Below are 23,218 nucleotides of genomic sequence, written 5' to 3' on the forward strand. Positions count from 1 at the left end.
TACATTTAACAGCTACACAAATTAACCAAATTGATAAAGGTAAAAGAATTAAAATATCAAAGACTCAACTGAAAAAGAATGGAGGGTTTTTACCATTTTTAGTACCTTTACTTTCTACTTTAGCATTAGGAGCAGCTAGTGGAGCAGCTGGTTGGGGTACTAAAAAAGTATTGGACAAAATTTCTGGATCAGGTAAAAAAAAAAAAACTTGTGGAAAGGGAGTCTATCAGCCATGGGAATATCCAACAAAATGATTGAAAACAATATGAAAAATGAAAAAGGATTTAGAGGTATATTTACTATAGATATCTTACCTAAAAAGATAAGAAAATTTGAAAACGGAATTATAAATTTAGATGTATCTACAGGTCCTGGAACTCATTGGGTTTGTTATTATAATGATCCAAAATATAATTTTGTTGAATATTTTGATCCTTTTGGAGAATATAAATATAACAATAGAATAATAAAAAATGATTTTCTTCCTCAAAACATACTAAGTTATTTAAATACTTCTGGAAAAGAAATTAGATATAACGATAGTTTTTTACGAAGTCCGAGTTCTGTAAGATGTGGTTTCTATTGTATGAAATATATAACTGAAAGAAATAAAAATAAATCTCCTATTGAAGTTTTATATTCATTTACTCAAGAACCTAGTAAATTAAATGAAAAAATTGTTCTTTATAAATGAAGTATATTATATTAGATTCGAAAAACGTAGATAAATCTGAAGATTTCACCATTGAGTATTCGAGACCTTTTCATTTTACAGAGATAGCTCTTCAGTCTTTTTCAATGTATATTTCATGGAATAATATTACGGAGAAAAACAATAAATTTTCATATTTTGATGGAGTCAAATGGACAGATTTCATTATTCCTCATGGTCATTACAATATAAGAGGTTTGAATCGTTATATGGTAAAATATTTTGGAAATGATTCACCTATATTATTTGGAATAATAGAAGAAAGACAAAGGTTTAGTATTAAACTCGAGAAGAATTATAAAATTGATTTATCTAAAAGTGAATTGTACAAAATTTTAGGCTTTGAACCTAAAATATATGAAGAGGAAGAGCAAGAAGGTAAATTTATTGCGGATATAGCTAATGGTAATGATAATATTTATATTCACTGTGATATAGTGGATGGTGCTTATATAAATCAGTTTCAATCTCAAGTTATTTATTTTTTTACATCATCAAATCCTCCTGGAAGTTTATATGCTAAAGAATTTGATAAACTAATATTTTTTCCGGTTAAATCTGATTCTATTAATCGAATTAGAATGAGAATTACAAATCATAGAGGTGAACTAATTGATTTAAATAAACAAGAAGTACAGTACAAATTTATTGCTAAATAAATGAATAAACAAAGATTGTACAGAAAGAGTAAAAAAATACAAGGAAGAGGCTTCTTTTCAGACTTTATAAGTCCTATTGTAGAAGATAAATCTAAGGAATTTGTGAGAGAAAAATTGAATGAAATATTTTCTAAAAATAAAAAACATGGTACTGGATTGAAATTTTTTATTCCTAAATAAATGGATAAAATTTACGATTTGAAAGACACTAGTTATTATTATAATAACGACGTTGAAAGTTTTGAATATAGAGAATTAAAAAGTGAAAATAGAAATAATATTCATGAAAATGCTACATATAATTTCTTTATCAATGATACAAATGCTAATATTTTATATTCTGCGGGATATCTACAACAAGAATTAAAAATTGTAAAAGGAGATGGAGGTGTAATAAGTAATGAAAATGTTACTCTAGTGAATGGAGGAGGTCTCATTAATTCAAACAGGTTGATTATAGGAAATACTGAAGTTGAATCCACTATAAATTATAAAGCCATTATGAATCAAGTATTAGGGATGATACACTTCACCCCTGATTATTCAACATCGGAAGCTACTAACATGTTCTTTTATGTAGATACAACTGATTCTGTAGATAGAAACAATTTCAAATATAATGGAAATCTGATAGATACTACCAAAATAACTGATTTTTTTAAAAACCTTAAACTAAATGAAAGTTTTAACGAAGGATTTTCAAAAAGATGTAAATTTACTAAAAATAGTCAAACAGTAAAAATATGGATTCCTTTAAAGTATATATTTGATTTCTTTAACGAATATAAAAAAGTAATGACAGGTTTCCAAGTTAAAATAGAAATTCAAAGAAATGATAGTAAAAATATGTTGTATACAGATATTCAAAATCCAGATTTTAAGGTTCTTGTTGAAGATTTATCACTTTGGTTACCTTATGTTAGATTTAAAAATTCCGCATCTGTAAAATTCAATGAATTAAAATTATCAAATACTCCTATAGAAATAAATTGGGATCATTATAACATTATCAAATCAAATGTATTTTATAAAAATTCCAGTGGGTCTTATTCTATTCCTGCTACATCTGATGAAGTTTTGAGTTTATATGTCATTCCTCAATATGAAGATAGAAATGAAAACATGAATCAAAATAATATGATGTTTGATCACTTGGATATGATAGAATGTTGGTTAATGATTAATAACATTAAAGTTCCCACTGTAAGTTATATGATGGACTTTAATAAAAATGATTATAATCGATTATATTATGCTCTTTTAGAATCAGGAATGAATAATATAAATTCTGAAACTGGTTGTATGATAAACTATTCAAATTTCAGTAAGTATCCTATAATTTGTTTCAACTTGGCAAACCATGAAAATTATACGAACTTGAGTAATTTAATGATTGAATTCAATTGGAGATTGAGAAATAATACTACTAAAAATTATGTTTTTTACTTTATTTTGAAAGAGAGAAACAAATGCTCCTTGAATATGTCAACTCAGGATATAAAAATGATTAAAACTCTGAAAACATAAAGGATTTTTTCTATTTTAATAAATGGCTGCTTATTATCCACTTTACGACAATGAAATAAAAGAAGGACCTTTAGGACCACCAGGTGTAGGATTTAAATTAACGAATGATGGTAATTATGATATGGAAAGTAAACTATTAAAAAATGTTTTACATCCTCAGGAAGATAATGATTCTTCAACTAAAAAATATGTAGATGATTTAAAAAATAAGTGTTTGATTCGTAATAACGGTTATTTTAATGCTAGAAATAAATGTATTAGAAATATAGCTACTCCTCTAGAGGACAATGATGCTTCAACTAAAAAATATGTCGATGAATTAAAAGACAAAAGTTTAATACATGATGAAAATAATTTTGATGCTAAAAATAAAATCATATCAAATGTAAAAGAACCTGAAAAAGAAGGCGATGTGGTTACCAAAAAACATCTTGATTATTATTGTATACTGTGGGATAAAATTAATAGAAGTTATTATGCTCACAACGAAAGAATATCGAGTGTAAAATGGCCCATAAATGATACTGACGTTGCTAATAAATATTACGTTGATAATAAAACTTTTTGCGCTACCACAGATAGACTTGTTCAGTTTACAGGTGTGGGTTACAAGACTTTTGAATTCAACGAAACTACTTCAAAACTTTTAGATTCAAACTTGAAATTATCACAAAACATGTATATGAAAATTACAATTTTTTTAGCCTGTGACAAAATGAATGAAAAGCCAAAAATACGTTTAGAAAAAGTGAAAGAAGTACTTCTTGATAAAGAGATAAATGTTAATGAAGATTCAATAACTATGTTTGCGTATGGAAAGTTAAATGAAGTTTTAACATTATCAGTGCTAACAGGAGGAGGTTGTAAATTAAAGCCTTATTTACATATTGAAAAGATAAATTTTTCTTCTTAATAAATGGCCAATGAAATTAATTGGAACGACTTTTCTAGAAAGAAACTTTCAGAAGATGTAATTATAAGTTTAGCAGATTATTTAAAATGGGAATATGTGTTTCAATTTTCTGAATTATCTGAAGTTTTAATCGAACGATATGTACAGCCAAATGATTGGTATATTATTTCTCAATATCAAAAACTCAATGAACCTTTTATTGAAAAACATGCCTCTGATGTAGATTGGGAAAAAATATGTAGATACCAAACCTTATCTATCCGTTTTATTGAGAGACATTTAGATAAAGTGACTTGGTATGAAATATCAAGATTCCAAAAATTGGATTTAAGATTTATAGAAAATTATAATGACCGTTTAAATATGAATGTTGTATCTAGATATCAAAAATTATCAATGAACCTTATAAGAAAATTTCAAGATTATGTAAATTGGGATTATATTATACAATATCAAGATATTGATAAAGACTTTGTAATAGAATTTGTTTCTAAAATAGATTTCTGTCTTTTAATAAAAAATAAAAGTAATATATTACCAGAAGAATTTTATAATTCAAACAAAGAAAAGATAGTTTGTATACTTCTTGCTGAAATTTGTCATAATACACGAGTACCGCTATATGAACCATTAAAAGAATAAATTATTTAAAAAAAAATATTTTTATTTTAATAATAGTTTTTACTCGTAGTAGATTATTTTTTACTCGTAGTAGATTATTTTTTAATTAATAAATGTATTCTAAAATTGTAATTAAAGACTATAATGAACCAGATGAATTTAAAGATCCAAATCAACATCCTCTATTGCCTATACATCCCTTTAGATTAATCATAAATGGTTCTTCCAACAGTGGAAAATCAAACTTATTAATCAATTTAATTTATGACTATTTACACTTTGATAGACTTTACATGTGTACAAAAGACATATTTGAATCTAAGTATGAAAAATTACAAGAAAAATACATTCAATTTACAGATGTAGAATTAGAAGATATTCAAAAATGTAAAGGTTTAAAGAATAAAAAAGAAGTTTTGAAAGAATATAAAAAATTTAAAAAAGATCAAGTTTTGTTTTCTTCCAAACTAGATGATTTTATTACCGTAGATGACTTGGATCCTTCCTATATGAATTTAGTTGTATTTGATGATTGTATATGTGAAAAAGATCAACAATCTATAGAAGAATTTTTTATACGAGGAAGAAAGAAAAATACATCCCTTATCTATATAAGTCAGTACTATTATAAAATACCTATAACCATCAGAAGTAACAGCAATTATTTTATATTTTTCGATATGAAACAAAAAGAAATTAAACAAATAATACGAGAAATAGATGGTCAATTAACAAAAGAAGAATTTAATAAAATGTATAAGAACTGTATCAAAAAACCATATGATTTTTTAGTTTTAGATTTAGTCAATCCTAATATGAGGTACCGAAATAAAGAATTTATGTATATATAAATGGAAGAATATTTAGAGAAAAGAATTTTTATTCACAGAAAAAGTTATAATTTCTATCAAAAGATTAGTATCGCACTATCTATGAGTAAGTTTTTATTTAGTGCGTCTGGCTTATCTGGTTTTATTTTAATCCCTTTATCAGCTTTGAGTTTAGGAGCTGGTGTTATTGAAGTGGTTGACAGATCTTTAAATATATCCGAAAGAAAAGAAGAATATAAATATACTTACAAATTTTATAAACAACTACTGAATTTGTTTAAAGCCAATACATTAACTGAAGAAGAAATTCATAAAAAAGAGGCTGAATTTATTCAAAGTTTGAAATATTTTCCTTTAGAGAAATACGTTAAAAAAACTCAATTGAATGGCTATAAATACATATAATTTTTTATTGCCTATAAATGACGTGTAAAAGTAATATATTCAAAGTTGGAAAATTAAGTAAAGACGGGAAGTTCAAATTTTGTTGTAAAGAATGTGGTCAAAAAGGATCTGGCTTTATCAATTCAACAATTAATAATTTGCCCTTTGAAATGCATTTACCAGGACATCAATTTACAGGACCTGGAACACAATTATTACATGGAAAGAAAAGATTAAACGATGATTTAACATATAAAGAATGGAGTAAGCCCATTAACAGAGTAGATGAAATAGCATATAAACATGATGTTTGTTACCTTAAAAATAAAGATACTAAAACTAGAAATGATGTATGTGATAAAAATATGATAGAAGAGTTAAATACAATTCCAAATCCTACAATCAGGGAAAGAATAGAAAGAGGAATTGTTAAACCTATTATCAAAGCCAAAAGAACATTTGGTATGGGTATGATTTATTGTTTAAAATGTAAAAATTTTACTAATACTAAAGATGTTTATGAAGAAACTTCTAAAAATGGAAGATTGATGAGGAAAGGTATATGTGAAGTTTGTGGATCTAAAAAAAGTACTTTTTTAAAGAAAACGGGGTCATAAAAACAGTTTATTATGATCCCGAAAAAGGTTATTGTGGTATCAATGAATTAAAAAGAAAAACAGGTTTATCTCAAAAACAAATTACAGATTTTTTACATGAACAAGATGTTTATACTAGATATAAACCAATTATTCGTAAATTTAGAAGAAGGAGATGTTATGTTTCACATATTGATGATCAATGGCAAGCCGATTTATTATTTATAAAACCATTTAGTAAATATAATAGTGGAGTTAATTATATTTTAACAGTTATTGATATGTTTAGTAAATATGCTTGGGTTATTCCAATAAAAAGAAAAACAGGCGAAGAAGTATCAAATGCTTTCAAGTTAATATTTAAAGAACGAATTCCAGAGAAACTACAAACGGATAAAGGTACGGAATTTATAAATAAAGATACTCAAAAATTATTCAAAGATAATAATATTCATTGGTTTACTACTGAAAATGTTGAAATAAAATGTTCTATTGTTGAAAGATTTAATCAAACAATTAATGGAAAAATAAGAAAATATATGGCAGCAAATAATACAAATAAATACTTAGAAGTACTAGATAAATTAGTTTATAATTATAATAATTCTTATCATCGATCTATTAAAATGACACCCTCACAAGCCAGTCGGACAGAAAATGAAAGTATCGTATACAATAATTTATTTTCTAAAAAAGAAATAAAGAAACCAAAGTTCAAAATAGGTGATAAAGTTAGAATTTCAAAATATAAAGAAACATTTACCAGAGGTTATCATCCTACATTTACAGAAGAAATTTTTATAATATCTGAAATATTGAAAACAGATCCTATAACTTATAGAGTGAAAGATATAAATGGTGAAGAAATTAAAGGAACTTATTATGAAAAAGAATTAGTAAAATATAATAAGAAAAATGAAACATATAAGATTGAAAAAATAATAAAAAGAAAAGATAATAAGTTATTCGTAAAATGGCTAGGTTACCCTGAAGAATTTAATAGTTGGATAGATGAAAAAAATATTATTCTAATTTAGGAATCATTTTTAAATCTTTCAATATCATAATCTTTTAATTTTAAATGATTAAATTTAGTATAATATTTTCTTTTATTCTGTTAAATAAATTAATAGCATTCGGATTATATTGAATTTCATGAGCTATTTTTATCTAAATTTTAAATCTCGTATAGTTTTATTATATAAACCTCTAATAACATAATAATGATAATCAGAATCATTTTTATTCTTTTCTATTATTGTAAACATGAGGTTGAGATGTTTTTCATTTTTTATTTTTAAGTCATTCATTTTAATTTTTATTATATCTAATTTCTTTTGAAGTTTATCATTATCATTAAATTTATTAGCATAATAATTAATTACAACATCGTTTACTTTTTTAGAAAATTCAGGTGAAATCCAACATTGTAATTAAATCCATAGAAATCCCATTATATTTTAATTCTTCTACCTTTAATTTCATAAAATAATGAATATAAAATTAACTCTTCTTTATTTTCTAACCACTTTTTATTATTAATTTAAAATCTCCAAACAATCCATAATAATAACTATCTTTAATTTGCTCATCTCTTAAAGAAGTCATTTTATTACGAAACATTTTTAAATTAATTTTATTATCTATATCCATTTATAATCTCTAATTTCATATGTTATTTTTTCAATTATTAATGTAAAATTTTATCAGTAAATATCTTTTAAAGAAGAACCAGTAGTTTCAGTAAGAATATCCTGCACAACTTTGACCTGCCATTTTTTTCGTAACTAAAGAGCTTATAAAGAAGATTATTATCAGATAAAAAAATCATACCACTCTCCGGTTAGAATCCCACGAAGTGGTCAATTTTTATCGCAAAGTGGCATGAAAAAAGTTTCTTCGATTTTCCTCCCGCTGATAAGGTCAGAGAGGAAAGTGTTTTAATTATTATTATGTAAATAAATGGAAGGTCATTATTTCGAAATATTTAATCAGATTAAAAGGAATGGCCATTCAAATTTAAAAATTACATTTGATAAGGAAGAAGAAAAATATTATTATGATACGAAAGACTTTGACCAATATTTAAAACAGAGATACAATTCGAGAATTAGTTTTTTTAAAAAGTTAAAAAGAAAATTGAACTTGATTTTTACAGTTGAAGCAGATGAAATGTTTTTAAAATTTTTAGATTATATGTATTTTAAAAAGAGTTTAAATTATAAATATTTTATGAAAAAGATATGTGAATATTATAATATTTCTAACAATATTAAGTTAGGTAGTCCTAAAAAACAAAACATTTATGATGAAATTTGGAATTCGTTTCTTAAAGAGACAGAAAAGTATTTATAAAAACTCCATTTAATAAATGGAAGATAAATTTTGTTGCGATTGTAAGACTTTGAAATCAGCTGACGAATTTTACAAATATAAAAAATATTTATTTAAAAGATGTATAGATTGTGATCTTAAAAGAAAATATATATATTATGAATGCGATTGTGGCAAAAATTATACTTATTCACATAAACAAAGACATTTTAGAAGTAATTTTCATATAAAACGTATGAACTCCTTTTTATAAAAGTATTTATAAATTTTCTTCCTTATAAATGAGTAACATGACAAAGGAGTTCAAACACTTGAGTAATGTACTCTCAACTTTCAGTATTAAAAAACTAAAAGAATTGATAACTAAACTTAACATTCCTGTCCTGACTGATAAGAGATTAAAATCAAATATTATTGAATCAGTAGTTTCTTATATCAAAAGTACAGGAAATTATAAATCTGTTTTATCAGATTATTTAGGATTAGATGCTACTAACTATTTAGATCGTAAGAGGAAAATATTTATAAATCATCCAGAAAGAAGAAAGAGAATCAAGAATTTATTTGATTCTTATAATTTAAAATATAAAGATGGTCAATTTATACCTAAAGAAGAAAAAAATATAATAACTGAAACTAATTTAAATGCTTTGTATAGGCCTCAAAAAATAAAAGATAAGGTAAAAGTAGAGGTAAATCTTAAAAATTTCTTTAAACCAGATTATAAAATTATTGAATTCAGAGGTCAATATATTGAAAAATATAAAGTTTATAGAAAACAATATAGAGTGGCAGGATCTAAAATTTTACCTGAACAATATTATATTTTAAAAAATATATTTAAAAGGGCTATTGGAAATATTACAGGAAAAGTAGATGTAATTATACATAATCCTAAATTAAATGTACCTTTTCATGATAAAATGATGTCAACTAAAACTGCTTTTAATGAATACATTGATAAATTATCTAACCAAATTGAATATAAAGAACTCGATATAACAGAGTGTATATTTGATTTTAATGTCATCGAATTACCTCAAGGTGGTAGACACAAGGCTTTAAAAATGTATTATGAAACAGATCCAGCAAAAAAGAAAAGTATTTGTCAAATAAAAAATGATGATAATATATGTTTGGCTAGATCAATTGTAACAGCTTTAGCTATCCAAAATCCTAAACTGTTAAGTGATAAATTATGTACTGAAAAATTATCAAGTAATGAAATAATTTATATTAAAAAAGGTCGTGTTTTACAAAAAACATTAGCTATAAAATTACATGATGTATGTAAAATTCCTTTAGAAGTGTGTAGTTTAGAAGAAGTTAAAATATTTGAAAAATGTTTAGACATTCAGATCAATATAGTTTGTAGAGAAAATGGTAATGAAATTATATATAATGGTGATTATAAATCAACATGTATTTTTATATATAAGAATAGAAATCATTTCGATGTCATTACATCAATGACAGGATTTTTAGGTAAGAATAATTATTGTAATTATTGTAAAGTGGGTTATAAACGTTCAAATCAACATAAATGCCCTTTAAAATGTGATAGGTGTTTTGTTGAAGAATCTAATTGTGAAGGAGAGGAAATATTTTGTAAAAAATGTAATCGGAAATTCTTAGGAGAAAATTGTTTTGATAATCATAACAAGAAAAATTCAGAAGGTTTTACTGTTTGCAAATTACTATGGAAATGTCTAAAATGTAAAAGAAATATTAATAGAAATGAAAGGAAAACAGAAGAACATATATGTGGTGAATATCGTTGTAATAATTGTTGGAAATGGGTTATGAAAGGTCATGAGTGTTTCATGAAATATGAAAACAGTAAAGGAGGTGTATGTGAAGATAATTGTGTAAAAAATAAAAGTATTAAATTAGATTGGTGTAAGAAATGTAAAACAGGAAAATACTTATTTTTTGATGTTGAAACCAAGCAAGATACAGGAATTCATGAAGTGAATCTAGTTATATGTCATGATTTTCATGGAAACGAAACAGAATTTAAAAATGAAAACGATTTTTGTGAATGGTTATTTTGCGAGGAACACGAAGGATATACAGTTATAGCTCATTATGGAAAAGGATTTGATTTTCAATTTTTAGCTAAATATTGTTTCAAAAAGCATATTAAAGTATTTACAATTTACCAAGGAAATAAACTAACATATATGAATGCTGATGGTTACTATATAAGATTTATTGATTCTATTAATTTTACAATGTGTGCACTTAAAAAATTTCCTAAAACATTTGGTTTAAATGAACTGGCCAAGGGTTATTTTCCTCATTTATTCAACAAACAAAAGAATCAAAATTATATTGGCAAATATCCAGATAAATATTACTATGGATATAATCATATGGTTGATGAAGACAGGAAAAAATTTGATAAATGGTATGATTCCATTAAACATGAAACTTTTGATTTCCAAAAGGAATTTATAAAATACTGTAGATCTGATGTAGATATTTTAAGAAAAGGTTGTTTAGAATTAAGAAGATTATTCTTAGTAACTGTGAATATAGATCCGTTTAAATATGTAACTTTAGCTGGTCTATGTATGGCCATTTACAGAGATAAATTCTTGAAAGAAAACACAATAGCTATTGATGAAATTGTCATTCAAAAAGATCAGTACAGTAAAAAATCAATAGCTTGGTTAGATTACATATCAAAAAAGGAAAATATTAATATACGCCATGCTTTGAATGGAGGAGAGAAAAAATTACAATTAGGTGAAAAATGTTATAAGGTAGATGGATTTTATAAAAATACAGTATTTCAATTTAATGGATGTTTCTGGCATGGATGTACCAAATGTTTCACTAGAACAAAAGTAAACACTGTTAATCAATTGCTCATGGAAGATTTATATAAACGAACTAAGAAGATCAATAAAAATATAATTGAAGCGGGTTATGAATTGGTAAATATCTGGGAGTGTGATTTTGATAATAATAAGGATATGAAAAATTACATGAAAAAAGAATGGAAGAGAGATTTTATAGAACCTTTGAATCCTAGAGATGCTTTTTATGGTGGAAGATGTGAACCTACCAAATTAAAATATGAAATGAAAAGTAATGAAAAAGGCAGATATATTGACGTATGTTCTTTATATCCTACTGTAAATTATTTTGATAACTATCCAGAAGGTCATCCAATCAAAATATTTAATCCTAAAAAATACGATGAAAATTGGTATGGATTAATAAAATGTAAAGTACTTCCACCTAGAAAATTATATCATCCAGTATTACCTTATAAAGAAGAAAAATTAATATTTTCATTATGTAGAACTTGTTCTGAAACAATAAAATGTAATCATTTCAAAACCACTTTAGAAAAGAAAAAATGTAAGCAGTGTTATGAGATAAGAAATTCTGAGTGTAAACACACTGATAACGAAAGATGTCTAATAGGAACGTGGACTACCGATGAGATCAGATTAGCTGTTAAAAAAGGATATAAAATATTGAATATATATGAGGTTTGGCATTTTGAAAATAAAACAAATGAATTGTTTAAAGAATATGTTAAAACGTTTTTAAAGATTAAACTAGAAACATGCGATAAATGGAAAAACAATTTCAAAAATGAAGAAGAATACAGACAAATAGTTAAAGAAAAATTAGATATAGAATTAGATAAAATTGAAGAAAATCCAGGTTTGAGATTCATAGCTAAAATATGTTTAAATTCTTTATGGGGTAAGTTTGGTCAAAGAAATAACATGAAACAAACTGAATATGTGATGGAAATTGAAGATTTTTATAGAATTATTCTAAATGATACTATTAAAGATTTGAATATGAATTTTTTGAATGACGATTGTGTGGAAATGAGTTATAAAATGAAAGATATATTTGAAAAAAATAACTTCAATACTAATATATATATAGCTGCTTTTACAACTAGTTCTGCCAGAATTAGATTATATGAAATGTTAGATAAATTAGGAGATAAAGTACTTTATTATGATACAGATAGTGTAGTATATATAGACGACGGAACCAATAAAATTGAAACGGGATGCATGTTAGGAGAATGGACTGATGAATTGGGAAATGATAAATATATTACATCTTGGATAGCTGGAGCCTCTAAAGATTATGGGTATAAATTAAATGATAAATCTGTATATGGAAAAGTAAAAGGATTTAAAATGTCTTATCAGAGTGAAACCATATTAGACTTTGATAATAGGGCTAAAATAATAACAGGTGAAACAGATTATTTGGATGTAGAAATCAATCAGTTTAAAATCGAAAAAGATAGAAATATTTCAAGTATTAAAACAAATAAACGTTATACCTTTGGATACGATAAACGTAGACTTTTAGATAATTATGATACTGTACCTTTTGGCTTTTAAAAAAATGTTTCTTAATAAATGGATAAGATTACAGTCATCCTAAACATTCAGGGATTTATTTTTCCCAGTCGTAAGATTGTAAGAGAGATAGGATGGGTTCATTTAAATTTACCAATCGGTGAATATATTGGCGTATTTACACCTAATTGTGAATTGAATGATCAAGAATTGAAGATTGTACGTAAATGTACTTCAGAAGTACACGGATTAAGATTTAATAGAAATAAGAATAGTTTATGGATAAATCATCAAGATGTAAAAAATTATATAAATAACCTATATCAACTATATGGTGGTACATTTGCTTATAAAGGAGGTATTTTAGAAAAAGAGATATTAGATGAATTGAATATACCATCTATTGACATTGATGTACCTAAATGTACTAAAATTTTAGGACCTGGATGTTCGTTATACAAGTGTATGTATTACAGAAATTATATTACAAAAAATGTTTCTAAATAAATGGAAGAATTTAATGACCTCAAACGATTTCCTGAAACATACAAATTGAATGAACTCGAGATAGGTAAATATAATTTAATATCATTGAGAAAAATAAATACAAAATACGGTGACTCTATTATAGCTAGATTAGAAGTAGACAATGATGAGAAAGATTTTTATCTCTCGAAATGTCATGGTGAATTATCTGATAAAGCTATAAGAAAAATTAATAGTGGAAAATATATTTTTGATTTTAAAGGTAAAAATAAATATTACGATTATGAATTACATGTAAAATAAAAAACGATATTTTCAATAAGGTTTTAATAAAATAAAAATTATTAATATAAAAATAAGAATTTTTAAATATGCTGATATTTCATATAAAAATGTAAAATATTGGCCTATTTTAAATTTTTTTAATATTAAAAATAGGAAATCAATAGTAGTATATGGAAAGGGCAAAAGTGTCCTCTAGCCCCCCCCCATATACTACTTATATATATATATATATATATATATATATATATATATATATATATATATATATATATATATATATATATATATATATATGCAATTCTTCTAAAAATATTTAGCATTAACATAGGTAGCAAATTTCTTTAAATTCAACCAGGTTTTAATTGATTGCATGTTTTTTTAATATTTTGTTATATTTCTAGCGAATTTGATGTGTTACAAATATATTTACAAGAAAAATCCAAAATAAAGGATTTACTTTTTAGATGAATACATTAATTATGAAACGTTACTTTTCTTTTCATTTCAAAACAACAACGAAAAGAACAAAAAATTTTAAAGCAGTTTTGAACAATAATTTCTATAATTGCGAGTCTATTAATTCCACCAAGTAATATACTTCTAGTATTCATATCACGTTTTAAGTAACTGCCAGTTCTTTTTCATAATTCGATATATTTTTTTTTCGAAATTGTTGGTTTACGAATATATTTGCCAGAAAAATCCTAAGTAATCGATCCTTTTTCAGGTAAATACATTAATTCTAAAATTTTACGCCTCTTTTTTATTACGAAATAACTACAAAAAGAGAATACAGCTTTATTTTTATATTTAAGTGAAAAAAAACATCATTTTTTCGTATACGTAAGCAGTTTTGATGAACTTTTTCAATAACTCTGGGACTCTTAAGAGAAGTTTTCCACGAGGAGAAAAAAGAATCTTCGAATAGAAGCACCGATTAATCTTTTCTTCATACAGAGCTTTGTTCATGTAAAAGAGGGCGCTCCTTTACCTGTCACGCACCTATCAATCTGACGAAAACATCGGCCACTACATCCCTTCTCTCATTTATAACCGCTCGACTAACCCACCTAATGTTCCGATAAAAACAGGAGCGAAATTTTTTTTGAAAGCGCCCTGTTTTGCAAACCTTTGAATCTTTTGCTGATGAATCTTTTATGCCCAGAATGGGTAAACGATGAAAATAAAAAACTTTGACTTCCAAATGAATGCGCAAGTTTTCTCATTTTTCTTAACATGTTGAAAATCGATAGTGAACTAAAAAAAGTTGGCGAGCAAGGCCGGTATCAACATTTGCTGTTATGGCTGGTGCTGTTACCGTCACATTTACCGTTTGGGATGCAACACCCCAGCAAAAACATAAGTTCTGGCCATCTTCGAAATTACTGACGGTACTGATTGAAAAGTGAAGGTGCAAATTACTGTCAGCTGGGTTGATTGCTGGGCCACCCTATGAACTTTTGCCAACATTGTAGGAAGTGTTGGGCCTGTACATTACAAACAGCCGCATACCGTCAGTCTGTATCTACCCAATGGGCCACCAAGTTAAAGTTGTCTGCTGCCGCCAGTGAAGCGGTTGTACGAGTAACTGTAACTGTGAATTTATTGTTTAGAAAAAGAAGCACGTTGGATTCTTATAATTTTCAAAAAAGGTAAGGTTTTATTTTTTTCTATTACATTGAAGTTATTATTTTAATCATTTTTGATTTACTATTGTTCAAATATGTTTACGACGTGCAGATTTCGGTTTACAAAGAACCGCGTTTGAAGTGCTGTTTTGGCGCTATGTTTTAGATTGGCAATCATCTTTATTCAATTAATACATCATAATTAACACCTTTCTAAGATAGAATAATAAAAAATATTAAATTCAATTCAATGAAAATGTACAGACAAATGTTTTATCAACACCAAGATCGCCGCCAAATTTTTAGCGACAATCGAGCAGTAGCACGCCAAAAACAAATATAAATTCTGTTGTATGATGACTCTTTAAGTGCAATTCATAATATGTTGTAGCATATGATATAAATCAGGTTTATCTAAGTATATTATGAAAATAGGTTTGTATAATAATCAAGAATTTTCATTAAAACTTATTTCTTTATGTTAAATAATATTTAGATTTTAGTTAACTAATTGCTGTTAGTAATATTAAAAATTGTTTCTGTTATATGTATTTCATTTTAATGAAATTTTTGAGCTAAATTCAAGTGTAAAAATAGGTAAAGGTTTAATAATTTATACTAAATAGTTTAAATTAAGATGAAAAATTTATTTGTACATGTTAATATAAATAATTGCGAAGAATCGTGCTGTGAATTCTTAAACAACCTAAAAAAAATATAGATTATGGAAAGTTTTTTAGCACGCAGTTGCTCATACTTAATTGTCTATTGGCTAACACCACTTATACAAAAAAAAAAAATATTACAAAATTCTTTTATATTTTGAAATCAATGTTAAGTTACTTCATAATTTTTGTTAAGAGTTAAGTGAATAATGTTTTTATTGTGAATTTCAAGTTAATATTCATATAAAATAATGCCCGATTTTTATAGGGATTACAAAAATATATAAAAGTTCAATACAATATGAAAACAAAATTCATACTCAATAAAAATAACAAACAACTCTTTTTCTATTAGTTTTAAAAATGTTAGAAAACCTGTTAGCGCTCTCCATGAATTTCTATAGGTTTTCTTATTTCTTGCTGTGTTTATTATTAATTTAATGAACTCGCAATCGTATTGGTAACATGCGATCAAAATTTCTACTTTTCGACTAGTTAGAGTACTAAAATCTACAGGAGCTCTGTACTTGTTGACAATTTAAATTACAATCATTTCCTGACCGCTATAGACAGAATATAATACCATTTTATTTACAAGTACAACTTCTTAAAAGGATGTTTGACCACTTTCGAAGTAGCCGAGGTGCTTCAAATTTAACTTGTATTCTATTGAGAAAACAAGTTATAACTGCTTCCAAATCACTGAAAGCTAAATTTATAATAATTTTTTGCAGAGAATCTTTCAGTGGAAATAAAAGTTTTTCAATTAACTCCTTGAAAGATTTTCAATGCTAACCTTATATTTTGTGATCCTAGAGCCGAACTTAGAAAATTTTGTTGTTTTATTGTTGACAATTCTGTTAAGAAAATTTCCTGACCTACAAGTTATTTTTCTCATTCTAATTTCTGAAAAATATTATTCTAATTTTCATTCAAACGTTTTGAGTGCCCGTTGTGTAATGCTTTTTAAATTTTTGCTGAAAGTTAAGCGAAATTTTTTTTACTGTATATCTCAAGTTAATATTCACATGAAAGTAAGACCTTTTTTTTTTCTTTTACCTCTTTAAATGTTAGAAAACCTGTGCCAGTCCTCCATGAATTTCTGTAAGTTTTATTACTTAATGTATTTATTATTTATTGAATTATCTCGCTTTCATGTTTGTAACAATGGTAACTTGCAATTGAAATTTCTACTATTTTCCAACTGGGTGAAGTACTGCGCCTCTGTTCTCATCAACTTCACTTTCCAAGTAGCTGAAGTGCTCCAAATTCAACTCTTATTCCATTGACAACTTACATCTTATCACTTAAAGGAATTTTTTTTTTCTTAAACTAAATATCAAATCCTTATATTGAGCTTTGTATGGAAGTGCTAGACTAATATAATTATTAATAATAGTTTATTAGACACAATATGCTTTAATATTAGATTCCATTGAACACTAATTTAAACGTAAATTTACGAGTAGTTTGAAACACGGCTTAACGAAAAAAATCTAGCCGCTTTTTTTATTGATAATTTTCTTATTTTATTTTCATGATCTGTTTTGGCTTGAGCAAAATAGTTGTTGTTTGCCTGTCAGTCTGACCACAGCAAAGTGAGGGTTTAAACGCACATATTTTAAATTATTGTACTAGGGGGCGAACCATATGGAAACGACAAAAATTTGATTATAATCAATTTGAAAAGTTTTTTTCAAAATAAATTAAATTTCAAAAATGACTTTTATGTGAAACTGTTCTATTTTACATAAATTAAATTGAGAAAAGCAACTATTACCAACCAATTCCCCTGATACAAATTTTTAAATTTATTAATAATTAAAATGATTTATCAATTAACTTTTTTTTTTTTTCATCATCTGCAGAATCTTTGATGTGCATAAATAATTTAATATTATTTTGAGAAGTAATATTTTAATTATTATTATTTGAATTATGATTTTAAAGAAGGATTAAGGACATTTTAATGTATTAAGCGAATTCATTTATAAAGTACAGTGAATTCTCACTTATGCACCAGTCTTTGGGACCAAGAGAAAAAGCGTATAAGATTTAAAAAACAGTAAGTTCATGCAAATAAGAAAAGCTTCAGATTCAGCAAAAGCTAAATTTACAATAATTTTTTGCCGAGAATCTATTAGTGGGAATAAAAAAATAAATTTCAATTAACTCTTAGGAAGATTTTCAATGCTAACCTTATATTTTGTGTTTTTTTTTTATTGTTGACAATTCTGTTAATAAAATTTCCTGGTCGAAAAGTTATTTTTCTCATTCTAAATTTCCTGGCCTACAAGTTATTTTTCTCATTCTAATTTCTAAAAAATATTTTAATTTTTATTTAATCTTTCTGGGTGTCCATTGGGTAATACTTTTTAAATTTCTGCTAAGAGTTTACCGTAAAATATTTTTACTGTATACAAGGTAATATTTACATAAAAATATGACCTTTTTTTTCCTTTTAGCTTTTCAACCTGTGCCAGTCCACCATGAATTTCAGTAAGTTTTTTAACTTTTATCATATGCAGAATCTTGGATGTACATAATTAATTTAATATTAGGTACTTTGAGAAGTAGTATTTTAATTATTATTACTTGAATTATGATTTTAAAGAAGAATTAGGGACATTTTAATGTATAAAACAAATTTATTTATAAAGTGCAGTGAATTCTCCCTTATGCATCAGTTTTTGGGACCAAGAGAAAAAGTGTATAAGATTTTAAAAACAGTAAGTTCATGCACATAAGAAAAGCTTCAGATTCAGCGAAAGCTAAATTTACAATAATTTTTTGTGGAGAATCTTTAAGTGGAAATAAAAAAATAAATTTCAATTAACTCTTTGGAAGATTTTAAACGCTGGCCTTATATTTTGTGATCCTAGAGGCGAACTTAGAAAATTTTGTTGTTTTATTGATGACGATTCTGTTAATAAAATTTCGTAGCCTGCAAGTTATTTTTCTCATTCAAATTTCTAAAAAATATTATTCTAATTTTTACTTAATCTTTCTGGGTATCCGTTGTATAATGTTTTTTAAATTTCTGCTAAAAGTTTACTGAAAAAATTTTTTACTGTATATCTCAAGTTAATATTTACATAAAAATAAGACCCTTTTTTTTCCCTTTTAGCTCTTCAAATGTTGGTAAACCTGTGCCAGTCCACCATGAATTTCTGTAAGTTTTATTACTTTTATCATCTGCAGAATCTTTGATGTGCATAAATAATTTATTATTTTGAGAAGTATTATTTTAATTATTATTATTTGAATTATGATTTTAAAGAAGGATTAGGGACATTTTAATGTATTAAGCGAATTCATTTATAAAATACAGTGAATTCTCATTATGCTTCAGTCTTTGGGACCAAGAGAAAAAGTCCATAAGATTTTAAAAACAGTAAGTTCATACAAATAAGAAAAGCTAGATAGAAAAGTTTCAATAGCTGAATAAAACTACAAATAGTCGTGAATAGCGGCTAAACCTTCTAATTGTTTTTAATGATTTCGAGTAATGTTTTTGTCATCTCTGTTTTCGCGTAAACTGAGTAATAGTAATCGCTATAGCTTTACATTCCTTGACCAAAAACTAACGTTTTAATTGGTGGGGGGAAAGACACTGCTAGATAAATTTTGAAAGCATATGGGTGGTATATATGGTGGTTTCAATGTGGGTGGTGTGATAGATAAGACACCTTATTCAAATTCATATAAAAAAAATGTCTTCCTAGAAACAATAAAGGTGAAAAAAATCCCAGGGAAGAAAAATGAACTGTATTACTAGATCCAGTAACTTATTTCCTTTTATCTGTAACGAAGATTGTTTATTTGCTTTAAACTGAAAACTTTTTCTAAAAAATGGGATTATTTTTTTCTATTTAAACAAAAAATAAAATCAAAATTTTAGACTTTTAAAAAAAAATTGTGTGCTGAATTGAAATATTTATTTTCTGAATGATGCATAAAGAATTATAATTATTATTATTTTCCTATATAATGATCAAGGGCCTTTGAAAACCTTTGTATATATGCAAAAGGCACATAAAAGAGGTGGCGCAGAAGTGATTGGTCACTGTATGTAGTTTTATATTTTAATAATGGTTATTAATTTTCATTTTAATCGTTCACTTCCCTATTCAATGAAAAAAAGTGTTATATTTATAAATTTTATTGATGTATATAAAATATTTTTTTAAAAATTTTATTAAGTACAGTAAGATTTTGATTGTGAAAACACAATCATATTTAAAAACCTACCTTGTTAACATAGCTTAAAAACGTGTAGGTTAAAGAGAAAAAAAAAAAGTAACGACAAAGTACTGATTTGAAGCATCTTGAAACTAACCTGTACAATATTGAATGCCTTCTAAGACATTATTTGGTAGAAAAAATTTTTGCGATAAGAACAATTTTTTAGTCCAAGCAAATAAAATGCCCCGTAAAAGTTAAAAAATTCTTAATAAAATGTGTAAGTAAATTTAATTTATGGTAACTAAGAAATAATGTTAATAACACCTACATTTCACTTATTTATCTATTCTTCAATAGTACAAAATATTTTTATTTGGCAAAAATATATACACCTACCTTTTTAAAAACAAAAAAGTTTTCTTGAAACAGAAGTTTAAAATGTAAACACATTAGGAATCTCTAAACTAACATTTAAGTGCGACAGAAGCAAAAAGATTATAGAAATCTTACGATTTTATGAGTTAAACGAGATGAAAAACATCAGAACCAGTTTAATTGCATATTGAAATGTTGAAGTTATTAAAGATTCTTTTTTAACTTTCCGCCCTATAAACGGGTTGTGGTTGTGTGACGTGGCGACCCTGCTTCACCACAGGTGCCCACTGGGTAACGAAAAGTAGTAGTTCTGGGTAAAGTAGTAGTTCTGGCATTCCTGTGGCCAATGGGACAACCCCCCAATGCCTGCAATTTTTAAAAAAAAAGGGAAAAAAGTCTATAATAAGGAAACGCCCATTGTAACGCTCCTGTCCTTGGGCAATCAAACAGGTTTAAATGTTTTCAGTCTAATTTTTCTCTGAATTATTCATTAGATTTAAATAAGTTTTGTTTCTTTTTATTTGTGGCCCATAATGTGTGTATCCTATTACAGAGTTTATTTGCTAGAATTCGAAAAGTATATGTTGAAAGTGGTTAATGTGCAACTCCTGCTATTCTAATCTACAGAAAATGACAACTAATTTTTCTGTATCAAATAAAAATGCAGTGTACCTCCTCGAGAAGGGCCAACCGTCCTCACTGCCCTTTGACGACACTGTCTGATAATATCCCTTTTAAAAAATTTAATGTGTAAATGATGATTACACACTTTTAAAATTATTCGTGTTAATAAGTTTGATTCAGATACCATTACAAATATTTACTTTGTTAATTCTCAACTGGTTAAATTTTTAAAAGATTTTTTTAGTATCAATAAGTTTAATTAAAAGATTTTTTAAAAAAATTTGAAATGAATATTTTTTTTAAAAATATGTACCTTTCAATATTTATTTTTAATTAATCGTTTATTAGTTAATAGTTTAAATTATGGAAAAAGCCTTCAAGTTTAACAATATTTTTTTCTATTGCACAATGATTTTCTATTAGCATGTTTTTTTTCTTTGTAAGCTACAAATTTTTCTCATTTTGATAATGGGTGAGAACTACTTTTTGAAATATACATGTAAAATAGTAGGTATAGGATGGTAATTTTACAGTTGTTAAGAATCGAATTCAGCTGTTACATAATAGTACACATTTTGTTAACTATTTACGGTGTTAATTAAAAGCCCTTTAAAAACTCGGTGTACCCTTTTTTTTTTAGGAAGCACCTTTCCCTTTTTTATTCCTAGGCATAGTAATGGAGTATTTAACAAATATTTTTTGTTAAAAGAAGGAACTAAATTAATAAAAAAATTTGAAGAAAAGAAATTTCATCAGAGATGTAAACAATGTTATTAATATTTATGTAAACTTTTCATTTTTTGTCTTACATCTATACCAGTTATATAAAGACATTACGGAAATCGTGACATTGGTCAAATCTGTCGTTATTCTTATCTAGTTCTTGTGTTTTTTATATGAGGAAAACATTAATTTCACAAAGCATCACCATTAAAGTAATTTAAGAATTTATTTATTTATAAAGTTATTACAGAATTGTAAAATTATCTGCCTTTTTAACTAGCAAATTTTGAGCAACCTTTTTTCATATGGTTTCAATTCTGGTTTCAATTCAATACATATTATTGTTTTGATGCCTATTTTAATATGAAAAATGTTGTAAATTTTGAAATTTTTTTTGTCAAGGGTATACAATTAAAAATTTAATCATAAAAGTAAAGCGAAAAAGAAATACTATTGATACATTCGTGCATGTAAGTAATATATATTTAAAAGTAATTTTTCTTCTATACCTTTCCTTGAAACAATAATTTACATTAGAATATCATAATTGTTTTAAATATTAAATGCAATAAAATTGAGCACCATAAAATTAATGAAGAAAAAACTGCATGTTTTTTAAAATTAAATATTTTCTGAGAAAAGGTGAGCACAAAATTAAACACCCTGAATAACTTTTCATTTAACAGTTAGATTTTCATGTACTAGTTGTCAATCTTAATGGATTCGTGGGTCAATATTCAATAATTTCATTCAGAAAGGAATTTTATGTTCAAAATCTTTCTAAATTATAAGACAGGTGTATGTTTTGCATGGTGTTACTAATTTGAAGACTAATTTGATGAGTCAAAATTTATCAATGAAATGATAAAAGCAAAAACTTTTCGATAGAAATTTTAGTTTTAAAAGCTCATTTTCACAAAAATACTTATGTTTTTAAAATATACGATTTGCATAATTTTTATTTTATTATCCTCTCTTTCAGGAGAACTCTTCTGTGCTATTCCAAGTGATTCTATGTAGACAAAGATATGATTTCTCTGTTGTTTTTATTATTTTTAAAATTAAATTGAAATTTGTGTAATATCTGTATTGATTAAGATTATGTCTTTGTATTTATATGTCTTTGTATAATAAAATGTTTGCAAGAGACAATGTTGATTATTCATTTAACTAATTTCAGGGTACATTCAATTCATTACATGACTATCTACATTAGTACATTTTTGTCCAATACACCTATTTTTTGTTAAATTTGCTGCAAGACTAAATATAATCAGTAAAACATGAATTCATGATCAGTATCGCACTAAATGATCATCTCT

At 25.8% G+C, this 23,218-nt stretch overlaps 1 protein-coding gene and 1 long non-coding RNA gene across 4 annotated transcripts in view; both read left to right on the plus strand.

The window, feature by feature from the left end:
- Positions 1-23,218, plus strand: part of LOC107446312 (beta-alanine transporter-like) — a 175,044-nt gene that overhangs the window by 67,422 nt on the left and 84,404 nt on the right. The gene's annotated exons all lie outside the window — the stretch shown is intronic.
- LOC147816594 (uncharacterized) lies at positions 14,717-23,048 on the plus strand. Of its 3 annotated transcripts, XR_015435658.1 has the most exons (5): positions 14,717-15,348; positions 17,064-17,093; positions 18,455-18,488; positions 19,117-19,161; positions 22,879-23,048. It is a non-coding gene; the product is annotated as an uncharacterized LOC147816594 (long non-coding RNA). The 3 variants fall into 3 exon arrangements; XR_015435659.1 differs by lacking the exon at positions 17,064-17,093 and having other exon boundaries at positions 15,025-15,348; XR_015435660.1 differs by lacking the exon at positions 17,064-17,093 and having other exon boundaries at positions 15,034-15,759.

The sequence above is a fragment of the Parasteatoda tepidariorum genome, chromosome 1, assembly GCF_982258835.1.
Source record: "Parasteatoda tepidariorum strain Cologne lab strain chromosome 1, Ptep-v5.0, whole genome shotgun sequence".
Classification (NCBI taxonomy): Eukaryota; Metazoa; Arthropoda; class Arachnida; order Araneae; family Theridiidae; genus Parasteatoda; species Parasteatoda tepidariorum.